This window comes from Vombatus ursinus, unplaced genomic scaffold (genome assembly GCF_900497805.2).
Source record: "Vombatus ursinus unplaced genomic scaffold, bare-nosed wombat genome assembly UNPS02014781.1, whole genome shotgun sequence".
Lineage (NCBI taxonomy): Eukaryota > Metazoa > Chordata > Mammalia > Diprotodontia > Vombatidae > Vombatus > Vombatus ursinus.
The window spans coordinates 20140614-20154024 of record NW_020954559.1 but is presented as its reverse complement, the minus strand read 5'-3'; the positions used below and the strand labels follow the sequence as shown (position 1 = coordinate 20154024).

At 36.3% G+C, this 13411-nt stretch overlaps 1 protein-coding gene across 2 annotated transcripts in view; it reads left to right on the top strand.

Annotated features, from left to right (window-relative positions):
• The window catches only part of LOC114046291 (augurin-like), a 58076-nt gene that overhangs the window by 23664 nt on the left and 21001 nt on the right, over positions 1-13411 (top strand). The gene's annotated exons all lie outside the window — the stretch shown is intronic.

Here is a 13411-nt window from a genome sequence, read left to right as displayed (position 1 = left end):
AAAGAAAGAAAGAAAGAAAGAAAGAAAGAAAGAAAGAAAGAAAGAAAATGAAAAGTAGTCATTGTGCTTAGATATTAACATTTCTCCATAACAGTTCATTTGAGTAATTTTTATGAGTTTTGCAATGTTTCCAGTTGACTGTCTTCCCTTATCTTGGATGCACTGGCTTTGTGCAAGTTTTCTAATTTTATGTAATCTGAATGTTCTATTTTATCTTTCATGGGTGTCTGTCTTTTTTTTTTGGTAAAGATTTTCTCCCTAGTGATAGCTGCCTCAGTGTTAACCCAGCTGTCCAATGGGCCAAGTACCAGGAAATCCAGACTTGGTTTATATTAATTTACATCCGTAGCATATTGTGGTCTCCAAAGTACTTTTCTTACAATACCCTTGTTATTATTTTACAGATGAAGAAACTGAGATTCAAAGAAATTGTGTCTTGCCAACAATTATCCAGGGAGACATTTTTTAAAATCATACATTGGTACTGATATTTGAATTTCCATATCTCTCTCACCATCTCCTCTCCCCTGAAGATCCATACATAGGTTTCACAGTCCTACCCTCACCCCACTTTCTTCTCCTTTTTACCTCAAAATTATTAATATTACATTGCAATATGTACCATTGACACTATGGTTTGCCACTCCTTACCAGTATTATGGTGTAATGAAGTCAGTGTTAGATTCTGAGTTAGACGATGTTTTGCTATGGTACTTACTCTTTGTGTGATTTTGGATAATCAATCTACAAGCTTTTATCAAACTCTTACTGGGGTCCATCTCCAGTCATCCTGATCTTGCCATTGAGCCCAGATGACTCCAGAGGAGAAAGTGAGGCTGGTGATTTTGCACAGCCCTCCCTCACTTAAATCCAATTCATTTGCAAGTCATGGTATCACCTTCCTGATGTCATGGTCCTCTTTGAGAAGGGAGGACATCGGGGCAGCGAGGTGGCACAGTGGATACAGCACTGGCCCAGGATTCGGGAGGACCTGAGTTCAAATCCAGCCTCAGACACATAACACTTACTAGCTGTGTGACCCTGGGCAAGTCACTTAACCCCATTGCTTAACCAAAAAAAAAAAAAAGAGAGAGAGAGAGAGAAGGGAGGACATACAACAAACAACAATAACAACAATTAAGCTCTTACTATGTGTTAGTACTGTGCTAGGTGATGGATAAAATGATAGCAATGAAACCATCACTTACCTCATGGAACTCCATTGTATAGGGGGAAACAACATGGGCACATAAATTATGTACAAATAGACGTTCAAAGTAAATACATGGTGATTTGAGGGATACAACACTGGATGGGTGGGGGGCAAAGTTGGGGGTGGGAGACCAGGAAAAACCCTCTGAAAGAAGTAGCATTTGAACTTTAGAAGACGCTAGGGAGCCTAAGAGGCAGAGACAAGGAGGAAGTACATTCTAGATATGGGGAATAGAAGGCAGCATGTGTCATATATGAAGAATAACTAGTTTAGCCATATCAAAGAATGCTTGAAGCAGAGTAATCTTTATTATAGATTACTGAATGAAAAGGTGGCTCAAAGGACGTCTATATAGGGCTCTATATGCTAAATGAAAGAGTTTGGATTTGATCCAAGACATCATAGGTAGAAACTATAGTTTGTTGAATGAGAGAATGACATGCTTAGACTGTGGTTGTCCTTCATGCTTGAAGAGGACCAAAATGACACCATGATGTCAGGATCATTGCACAACATGTCCAACTTATCTGAACAGACCAATACAAGCTCAGAAGACTCAACCACAGGTTGGACACAAATAAGAACATTAGGGATGGAAATGTCTCTGGATTTGTGCATCTCGCTAGTGTGATTCTGCAGCACACCGTTTTCTTTGATGTGGCTGTTCCATGCTGGGTAGTCCTGTGCCAGTGTCTCCCATGTCTCACAACTGATACTAGAGTTCTTCAGAGAGACCTTAAGAATGTCCTTGTATCGCTTCTTCTGACCTCCATGTGAGTGCTGGCAGGCAATGCATAGCCTGTACTTTAGGAAAAATCATTTTTTCAGTTTTGTGGAAGACAGTGACTTGTGTCACGGAGCTCAATTAAGAGGTTATTGCAATAGTCCAGGTAAGAGATGATAAGGATGGGAGATGGCCACATGAAAAGAGAAGGGATGGGATAAGAAAGATCCGGAATCAGAATTGACAAGACTTGGAAACTGCAGTGTAAGGGAGAGTAAAGAGTCATGGATGACTCAAAGGTGGCAAACTGATATGACTGGGAAGGTGGTGGATAAGTCACATAACTCAATAGGTTCTAGCTTTTTCACCTATAAAATTAGGGATCTGGAGTAGATGATCTCTAAGGCCCCTTCTAGAGCCTTTATATACTTTGTCTCTCTTTTTTTTCCATTTTTTTTTTCTTCCCCTGCTGCTCTGCCATTGTCTGGAAAGTGGCATCAAAGGTGAGAGCAGCACTGTGACTGAGGCATTAGGCCAAAAGACCTTATTTCATTCTCTAGGTAGCACTTGTGGCTAAAGGGGCTACTGACTGCTGTGCCAGGTAAGAGCTGCTTGATACAAACCCTGCACTGCAGGGTGTAGGGGTGGGCAGAACCCCAAAGGAAGTCTAGTAACTCACACAGTAACCTCTGAATGTTTCTAGGCCACCATGCAGCTTATAAATACAAGGCTGGAGGGATGCCTTTCTGACTTCTTAACAGACTAGCTCTATTCAGGTCAAAGAAAAAGGCACCTTGCCACCGAGAACCAATGTTTTCTGCTGAGTTAGCATCTGCTAGGGAACTGGAAGTCTGTGACTTAACAAACTCTGAAAACTTTTAGGTATTTCAATGGCATGAAATTACTCTTGTAGACTCAAATTGATGATATTCTTCAGTTCTAAATTTGGAATAACTAAGAAAACTACATACGAGAAGCTTTGATTTTAGGTTTTTTTTTCTAAATATAATTGGCTTCGTTGTCCTATTTATACTACACTACCAATGATACTGATAATACTCAAAAGACCTGTGATTTCATTAACATGGATACTGTCCCACCTACGGACATCACAATGCATCATTGAGGTGTCTGGGTAGAGGACAGCACAAGGAATCAGGAAGACCTGAGTTCAAATTCTGCTTCAGAAACTTTCTAGATGTGTGACCCCAGGCAAATCACTTAGCCTCTCTGGGCCTCAGTTTCCTCATCTGTAAGAATGGATATATTAATAATACCTATCCTAGAGTTGCTATGAGGGTTAAATAAGATATGTAAAGTGTTCTGCAAACCTTAAAGAAGTATATAAATACTAGCTATTGTAATTATTGCTTTGATGTCTTCTTCAGTTGCTATGATGAAAAGGCTTATCAGATTATGTTCAATGTCATCAAGTTAAATTGGTCCTTTAACTATAGACACACAGTCCAGCATCAGGCCCATGTTCAAAAACCCTTTTGACTTGGCAGGATTTAGCAGAGCATGTGCTCTGTTGACATAGCCATTGAGATTTTCTTTGTGTGGTTTCCCTTAAGGATCACCTCAGTGACACAATGAGGTTTTGGAGTTAGAGTTTAGTAGGGAACTGTAGATATATTGATATATTAATAAAATAGCATTAATACTATGATATATCAATAAATAGCGCTACTACTAATAATTTTTGTAAGTTCAAAAAAAATTTCCAAACAATAAATGGGATGGCTGAGTGACGATTTGGTGTGTTGTTATGTGGATTCCTTTTCTGAATAAGAATCATGCAAATTTTACATGATGACTCTGTCGTATATTTAAAAGGAATAGCAGGTTATACATAGCAGATTAGCAGTTCTGTGTGCAATCATCTTTTTAAAAAAATTATACTATGTTATGGAAATGCTTGTTTTATTCCATTAATTAAAAATAAAATAAATTTTGAAAAAAGAATATGAGTCAGACTAGATGACAACTCCCCTCTAACTCTGAAATTCTGGAATCCTGTGATTCTGCCTGCTAAGAGTTTGGGTGGAGAGGAGTCAAAGGGAATGAGAGAGGAAAGGGGATATTGGCTGCTTTCTTAGAGATATCCAGCATGACCACAAGGAGATTAATTAATACCTTACTGTATTCCAGTTATTCACCGGGGCATCCTTTAGATGGAGTAAAGATATCTGGCTGGGAATATTTAGCAGAATTATTAAACTAAAGAAATGACATTTTGTGAGATGGGACAAGTATTTTATAGTCTCAATCAACTTGTCTCCTGAGTTAGACAATGTAATGCACGCCCAAACCTAATGCATCAGAGATTTGATGAGGAGGAAGTGGAGAGAAGTGCAATTTCAACCACATTTTACCTTATGCTCAGCCCCAAGAAAAACCTGAAGAACAGTAAAGCAGACAAGGAAGGAAGGAGTTTGTGGTATTTATTTTTAATCAGTGAATTGAAATCCAATGTTGATGTTATGAGAAAAAAGAGTAAGTTGTCTTGGGCACCTTTCCCTCATATTCCTTATGCTTTTCTTATACTTTCTTTATACTCCTTATATTCCTTATACTTCTTCCTTAGGAATTATTATTTATTTATTTTTAACATTCTTTAAAAAATTTTGAGTTCCAAATTCTCTCTTTTCCCCCCACCCTTTCCACACCCACAGAGAAGCCAAGAAAATGTGATATCAATTATACATGTGAAATTATGGAAAATAGATTTCCATATTAGCCAGGTTGCAAAAAAAGGCAAAAAAATAATTAAGAAAGTAAAAAACATATGATTCAATTTACATTCAGATTCTATCAGTTCTTTCTCTGGAGATAGATAGCATTTTTCATCATAAATCCTTCAGAATTGTCTTGGATAATTGTATTGATCAGAATAGCTAAGTCATTCACAGTCAGTCATCATTATAATATTGCTATTACTGTGTACAATGTTCTCCTGATTCTGCTCACTTCACTCTGCATCAGTTCATGTAAGCCTTCTTAGGTTTTTCTAAAACCATCTTGCTCATTATTTCTTATGGCACAGGAGTATTCCATTACATTCATATACCACAACTTATTTAGCCATTCCCCAATTGGTGGCCATATCCTTAATTTCCGGTTCATTGCCACTACAAAAAGAGCTGCTATAAAAATTTTTATACATATACATATTTCCTTTTTCTTTGATCTCTTTGGAATACAAATCTACTAGTGATTTTGCTGGGTCAACAGATACACACAGTTTTATAGCCCTTTGGGCATAGTTCCAAATTGCTCTCCAGAATGGCTGGAGCAATTCACATCTCCACCAACAATGCCTTAATGTCCCAATTTTTCCACATCCTCCAACATTTGTCATTCCTCTTTTCTGTCATATTAACCAATCTGATAGGTGTGAGGTAGTATCTCAGAGATGTTTTAATTTGCATTTTGATTTAGAGCATTTTTTCATATGACTATAGATAGCTTTGATTTCTTCTTCTGAAAACAGCCTGTTCATATCTTTTGAGCATTTATCAATTAAAGAAACTCATATTCTTATGAATTTAACTCAGTTCTCTATATAATTGAGAAATGAGGCCTTTATCAGAGAATTGTAAAAAATTTCCCCCTAGTTTTCCTTCTATTCTTGGCCACATTGATTTGGCTTATGCAAAACCTTTTAAACTTAATGTAATCAAAATTATCCATTTTACTTCCCATGATCCTCTCTATCTCTTGCTTGGTCATAAATTCTTTCCTTATCCATAAATCTAACAGGAAAATCATCCATGCTTCTCTAATGTGCTTATTATATCATCCTTTACATCTGAATCATGTACCCATTTTGACCTTACCTTGTTATATGGCGTGAGATGCTGGTGTATGTTTAGTGTCTGCCAAACTGCTTTCTAATTTTCTCAGCAATTTTTGTCAAATAGTGAGTTCTTGTCCCAAAAGCTTGTATCTTTGGGTTCATCAAACACTAGTTTACCAGGATTATTTTAATACTGTGTACTGTGTACCTAATCTATTCCACTGATCCATCACTCTATTTCTTAGCCAGTACAAGATTGTTTTCATTATTACTGTTTTGTAATACAGTTTGAGATCTGGTACTGCTAGGCCAGTTTCCTTCCCATTTTTTTTTCGTTGATTCCCTTGATATTCTTGACTTTCTGTTCTTCCAGATGAATTTTGTTATCATTTTTTCTATGTTTATAAAATAATTTTGGGTAGTTTGATATGGCACTGAGTAAGTAAATTAATAGAGTTAAAATTGTCATTTTTATTACATTGCCTCAGCCTTCTAATAAGCAATTAATATTTCTCCAATTGTTTGGATCTTTCTTTATTTGTGTGAAAAGTGTTTAGTAATCGTGTTCATATGGTTCCCGGTTTGTCTCACCAGATAGACTCCCAAGTATTTTATATTGTTTGCAATTATTTTAAATGGAATTTCTCTATCTCTTCCTGCTGAACTTTATCGGTAGCATAGAAATGTTGATGATTCATGTAGGTTTGTTTTATATCCTGTAACTTTGCTGAAGTTGTTAATTATTTCAACTGTTTTTTTCATTGATTCCCTAGATATACCATCATATCATCCGCAAAGAGTGATATTTCGTTTCCTCATTGCCTATAGTAATTCCTTCAATTTCTTTTTCTTGTCTTATTGCTATAGCTAGCATTTCTATAACATTATTGAATAATAGTGGTGATAATGGGAATCCTTACTTTACCCTGATCTTATTAGAAAGGCTTCTACCTTATCTGTATTACAGATACTTGCTGATGATTTTAGAGAGATAATACTTATCATTTTAAGGAAAGCTCCATTCATTTATATGCTTTCTAGTGTATTTAATGGGAATGAGGGTTGTATTTTGTCAAAAAAATTTTTCAGCATCTATTGACATAATCATATGTTATTTTGGGGGGGGGTTGTTATTGATATGGTCAATTATACTTATAATTTCCCTAATGGTCAACCAGATCTACATTCCTAGTATAAATCTTACCTGGTCATAGTGTATGATCTTTGTTATATATTGCTGTCATCTCCTTGCTAGCATTTTATTTTAAAATTTTGCATCTCTATTTATTAGGGCAATTGGACAATAGTTTTCTTTCTCTTTGCTCTGGTGTCATAAATGGCCTTTGGTAGGACTCCTGTCTATTTTTCCAAATAGTGATTGGAATTAGTATTGGAATTATTTGTTTTTTAAATATTTGATAGAATTCACATGTGAATCCATCTGGTCCTGGGAATTTTTTTCTTAGGGAGCTCATTGATAGTTTGTTCAATTCCCTTCTCTAAAATGGAGTTATTTAAGTATTCTACTTCATCTTCTGTTAATCTGGGCAATTTATATTTTTGTAAATATTCATCCATTTTACTTAGATTGTCAGATTTATTGGCATATAACATGGCAAAATAGCTCCTAATAATTGCATTAATTTCATCTTCATTGGTGATGTATTCACCCTTTTCATTTTTGATAGTCAATTTGTTTTTTTAATTTCTTTTTTTTAAATCAAATTAACCAATGGTTTATCTAGTTTATTGTTTTTTTTTTTCATATAACCAGCTCCTAGTTTTACTAGTTCAATTTTTTTTCTTATTTTCAATTTTATTAATCTTTCCTGTTATTTTCAGGATTTCCAATTTGGTGTTTAATTGAGGATTTTTAACTTGTTCTTTTTCTAGTTTTTTTTTTAATTGTATGCCCAGTTCATCGATGTGCTTTTTCTCTATTTTATTGGCATAATCATTTAGAGATACAAATTTTTCCTTAAGTATTGCTTTGGCTTCATCCTATAAATTTTGGAATGTTGTCTCATTGTTGTCATTCTCTTTAATGAAATTATTGATTGTATCTATGATTTGTTCTTTAACCCACTCATTGTTTAGATTCCAATTAATTTTTAATCTAAGCTTCTACAACCTTTTATTGAATGTAATTTTTATTGTGTTATGATCTGAAAAGGATACATTTAATATTTCTGCCTTTCTCCATTTGACTATGAGGTTTTTAATGTCCTAAAACACAGTGATTTTTTTGAAGATGCCATGTACAGTTGAAAAAAAAGTATGCTCCTTTCTATTTTCATTCAATTTTCTCCAGAGGTCTATCATGTCTAACTTTTCTAAAATTCTATTCATCTTCTTACCTTCTTATTTATTTTATGGTTGGATTTACTAGTTCTGAGAGGGGAAAGTTGAAATCCCCCACTAGTATAGTTTTAGTGTCTATTTCCTCCTGTAAATCATTTAATTTTTCCTTTAAAAATTTGGAAGCTATGCCATTTGGTGCATATATGTTTAGTATTTTTCTCACTTCATTGTCTATGGTGCCTTTTAGCAAGACATAGTTTCCTTGCTTACCTCTTTAATTAGGTCTATTTTTACTTTGGCTTTGTCTGAGATCGTGATTGCTACCCCTGCTTTTTTTCACTTCAGCTGAAGCATAATAGATTCTGTTCTTGCCCCTCATTTTTACTTTATGTCTGTCTTTCTGTTTCAAGTATGTTTCTTGTAAACAAAATATTGTTGGATTTTAGTTTGAATCCATCCTGCTATCTACTTCTATTTTATGGGTGAATTCATTTCATTCACATTCACAGTTATTATTACTGTGTATTCCCCTCCATCCCATTTTTTCCCTGTTCACCCTGTCTCTGCTTCTCTCTTTGTCTTTCTCTGTCTCTGTCTCTCCCTGTTCCTCCTCAAGTCTGTTTTGACCTTGACCACTGCCTACTTCAATCTGCCCTCCTTTCTATCAGCCTCACCCCCCAATTCCCATTCCCTTCTATTTTCTTCTTGGGTAAGATAGATTTCTATACCCAATTGAGTATGTGTTATTCCCACTTTGAACCAATTCCAATGAAAATGAAGTTCAAGAATTGTCTACCACCTCTTCCCCTGTTATCCCCTCTACTATAAAAGTACTTTCTTGCATGCCTCTTTTATGTGAGATAATTTTAACCATTTATTCTCTTCCTTCCCACTTCTCCCAGTGCATCTTTCTTTCTTGCCCCTTAATTTTTTTTAGATTATCTCATCATGTTCAATGCATACTCATGCCCTCTGTTTATGAATATTCCTCCTAACTGCCCTAATAATGAGAAAGTTCTTAGGAGTTACAGGTATCATCTTCCCATATAGGAATGTAAACAGTTTAACCTTACTGAGTTCCTTATGTTTTCTCTTTCATATTACCTTTTTACCTTTTTATGCTTCTCTTGAGTTTTGTATTTGAAAGTCAAATTTTCTATTCTGCTCTAGTTTTGTCATCAGGAATGTTTAAAGTCCTCTATTTTATTAAATACCCATTTTCCACCCTGAAGGATTATATGCAGTTTTGTTGATTAGGTTATTCTTGGTTGTAATCCTATCTCCTTTGCCTTTCCAAATATTATATTCCAAGTCCTCCACTTTAATATGGAAGCTGCTAAATCTTGTGTAATCCTGACTGAGGCTCTATGATTTTGGATGGTTTCTTTCTAGATGCTTGCAACATTTTCTCCTTGACCTGGGAGCACTGGAATTTGGCTATAATATTCTGGGGAGATTCCATTTTGGGATGTCTTTCAGGAGGAAATTGGTGCATTTTTTAAATTTCTATTTTACTTTCTGGTTCTAGGCTATTAGGGCAATAGGCTCTTTGTTAATCATGGCTTTCAGGTAGTCCAATAATTCTTAAGTTATTTCTCCTCAATCTGTTTTTTTTCTGAGGAGATATTTTACATTCTTTTCTAATTTTTCATTCTTTTGACTGTTTTATTGTTTCTTGATGTCTCAATGAGTCATTAGTTTCCACTTGCCCAGTTCTAATTTTTAAGGAACTATTTTCTTCAATGAGCTTTTGTACCTGCTTTTCCATTTGGCCAAGTCTGCTTTTTAAGGAGTTCTTCTCTCCAGTGAATTTTTGGGACTCTTTTACCATTTGGTAAATTCTGCTTTTTTAAAGTGTTATTTTCTTCAGTATTTTCTGTGCCTCTTTTACCAAGCTGTTGATTCTCTTTTCATACTTTCCTTGCAGCATTATCCTTTCTTTTTCCATTCTTTCCTGTGCCTCTTTTATTTCATATTGAAAATCCTTTTTGAGCTTTTTCAGGGATTTTTGTTGGGCTTGTGTCCAATTTGCATTTTTCTTTGAGGCTTTGCTTGCAGCTATTTTGACATCAATATTTTCTTCTGAGTTTATGTTTTGATCTTCCCTATCACAATGGTAGTTTTTTGTGGTCAGGTTCTTTTTGTTGTTGTTGTTGTTTGATCATTTTTCCATCTTGTTTCTTGACTTTTAACTTTGTGTTAAAGTTGGGCTCTGCTTCCCAGGTGGAGGAAGCGTTGTCTCAAGCTTTTGTTTTCAGAGTTAGTTCTGGGGGTCTGTACATTTTTTGGTGCTTCCAAGGCGGTGTGATACAAGAAGCATTATTCTCCATTCTGGAACTGTGACCTGGCCCCCTGCTCCCCTGCAGCCATAAATGCTCTGGCTCTTTTTTGCCTTGGAACTGTGACTAGAGCCCATGTTCTTCTGTGATCACAAGCACTGGTGCTCCTTTTAGCCCTGTAACTGTGACCCAGTACTGGACAGGGTCCTGATCTCAATGTCAGCAAAGGGTCCCCTGTAATCTCTTTCTGACCAGTTGTCTGATCCCCTTACTATCTCTGGAATGAGATCTTCCAAAGCTTCTGCTTTTGCTATTGCAGCTACCTCCAAGACCTGCTGCTGGTATTGTTGCTGGTGTCACAGACCTCTCCTGCCAACCTCCTGAGTTGTCTTGGGCTGCAAAAATGTCTCACCCTGACCTTTTGTTGGTTCTGTCACTCTGGAATTTGATTTGAGATGTTATTCTAAAGTTGTTTGGAGGGGAATATTAGGAGAATTCAGTTGAGTTGCTGCTTGTATTCTACCATCTTGGCTCTGCCCCCTACTCCTTATACTTCTCCCTCCCTTATTTTATCCCATGTGTCTTGTCCTGGGTTGTGGCCATGGGAGAGAGCTATAGAGTGGGATTGACCTCGGGATGTGTGAGGGGCAGAGGTTTGCTTGATGCTACTACTGCTCCACCGAGTGACTTGCTAATACAGAGGCAGGATCAAAGCCTCCAGAAATTAGTCCTAGGGAAGGCCGGAGGTCTCTTCACTTGTTTAACAGGGCAACAACTACAGCCAAGTAGGACTTAAGCTAAATTTGCATCCAGATTCAAAGGGACAGGTCAGCAGAGGATAGGCAGAAGAGGATCAAAAGGTGGGTTCTATTGGATTAGTGAGACTTGAGTGCCATGCTTTGTCATCTGATTGGCGGAGACATCCTTTTGACCTGCCAGCATACTTCCACACTTTAGTTGAATTAGCCTAACTGCAGAAACTGAGATGACATCCAAAACAGTAGGAGTTTCGACTTTTGAGCCAGGAGAATTGTGAACTTTGGAGGGTTGGAAGTGTTGACCTAGAGGCTTGCAGGGGAAAGATTTATTGGATGAACCAAAGGAGGTCCTGGCCTTTGCCAGATTAGAAGTTGGGGGCCGGGAATGGTTAAACAATAACAGTAGCAACAACAACAACAAAGAAATGTCTACTTTTTTGAGGCAGAAGGACTTTAGAAATTCAGGTTCTTCTCCTTATACGTGTTCATCTTGGTATTGGAATGAACTATGAATCTGGGGACAGAAGGCTAAGGTTCGTATCCTGTGTGACCTTGAGCAAGTCACATTCTTCTCTGGGTATCTGGGGATTAGCCTAATGATCCCTAAGATTCCTTCCTCCAACTTTAAATCTGTCATTGTCTGATCCTATAAATATTTCTTTAGCTTTGTCTAAAACTTTCTCAGGGCCAGGTGCCTATGGCTTGAAGAAATATAATTAAATACATCTTCTTTAAGTGCTTGTTATAAAAAACCTTTCCAAACCTCCCTTAATGCTAATTTCTTTCCTTTGTTGATCATCTCTAATTAATCCTGTAGATAACTTGTTTGTACAAAGTTATCTGCTTGGTATCTCCACCATTAGATTGTGAGTTCTTTGAGGGCAGTGACTTTTCTTTTTTGAGGTGGGGGGGGGAACCTTTCTTTGTATCCCCAGTGCTTCACATTTAATAAATACTTATTGGCTTGACTTTCTTGGATCAAAAACGTATTCGGTTTTGGGATTAGAACTAAATTGTTCCATGCAATTGTGATGTTTGGCAAGCCATCATATGTGATATTAAGCTAAAAAATTTCCCAAATTAACCAAATGTGTTTTAATTCTATATAATTAAAAATATGCATTCCTATTTTATAAAGAAAAATCTTCATGTAAAATGTATTGAGTACTATATACCAAGATGTACCATGATTAAAAAAAATGGGAGATTCCAGGAGTTTACAAGACTAGTTCTGTTTGATAGTGAAGAAGCTTCTCAAAGAAAACCAGCAGTCCCTGAAATATAGAAAGGGGAGAGAAATTGGGCAGAGTGTTGGTATTAGCTAGTGAAGATTACTTGGAGTAGCTAGCGTTTGAACCAAGATTTTGGTAACATGATTTTTCAGGGAGAGGAGAATGCAACCTTGAATTGGAAGTTTACTATTTTTAAACTAATTTTAGTCTACCATTCAAGCCAAATGACAGATCTAGAATAGCTTTCAACCTGCTTATGAGAGTTGATTAAAATTCTATGCTGTGTATCCTTTCATGTTTATCTCCTATCCCCCCAAGAGATATAATTCTCTTGAGGGCAGAACCAGGTTTTATAATTCGCTGCAGCCACAGAGCAATGATATAACAAACTTAATAGATTCTCCAAATGTTTGCAGGTGAGGAGGAAGATGTTATTTTATGAATTAATTTTTAAATTAGTGAAAAAAATCCTGTCTTCCCTTGAAGTCAATTTTTTTCTTGGCTAAGTAAAATAGTTCAGATGAAGATTCAGTTTAGCGCAATTCAGGAAACTTATTAAGCACCTATTATGTGTAGAGTATGCTTGTTGCCCATGTAGATTATGTGTATGTCACACGAATTTGTCCAAATTCAGCTTATAGGGAAGCTTTCATAGATATCTTGGGTATTTTGTTCACTCTTCTCGAAGGGGTGTGCCTGAAAGGGAAAGCTTGATTCCTGTCTGGAGGGAAGCAGGGAAAAAAAGTCATTAATCTGGCTGCTCTGACCCCCTCAGAGAAGGGTTAGTAGACTAGAATTATATCTATTTTTCTCCATCCCTACCCTGAATATTGCTAGGCTAGGGGAATGATTTTATTCTTAGGTTCAAACCACTTTCCTATCATTTAAGGAAGAAGGGATACCCCCAAGCTTATATCTGAAGGCTTGATCCCTTCCCACCAAATGCTAGTTATACAAAAGACTATCACAAATAGTGACTAGGGACTCCACCCATTTATCCAAGCAGTTAGCAAATGGAAATAAAAATTCTACATATTAGAATATCCCAGACAAAGTTAAAACTAAAATCATATTTAATCAAAAGAGAGAAATAAGGAAACTATGC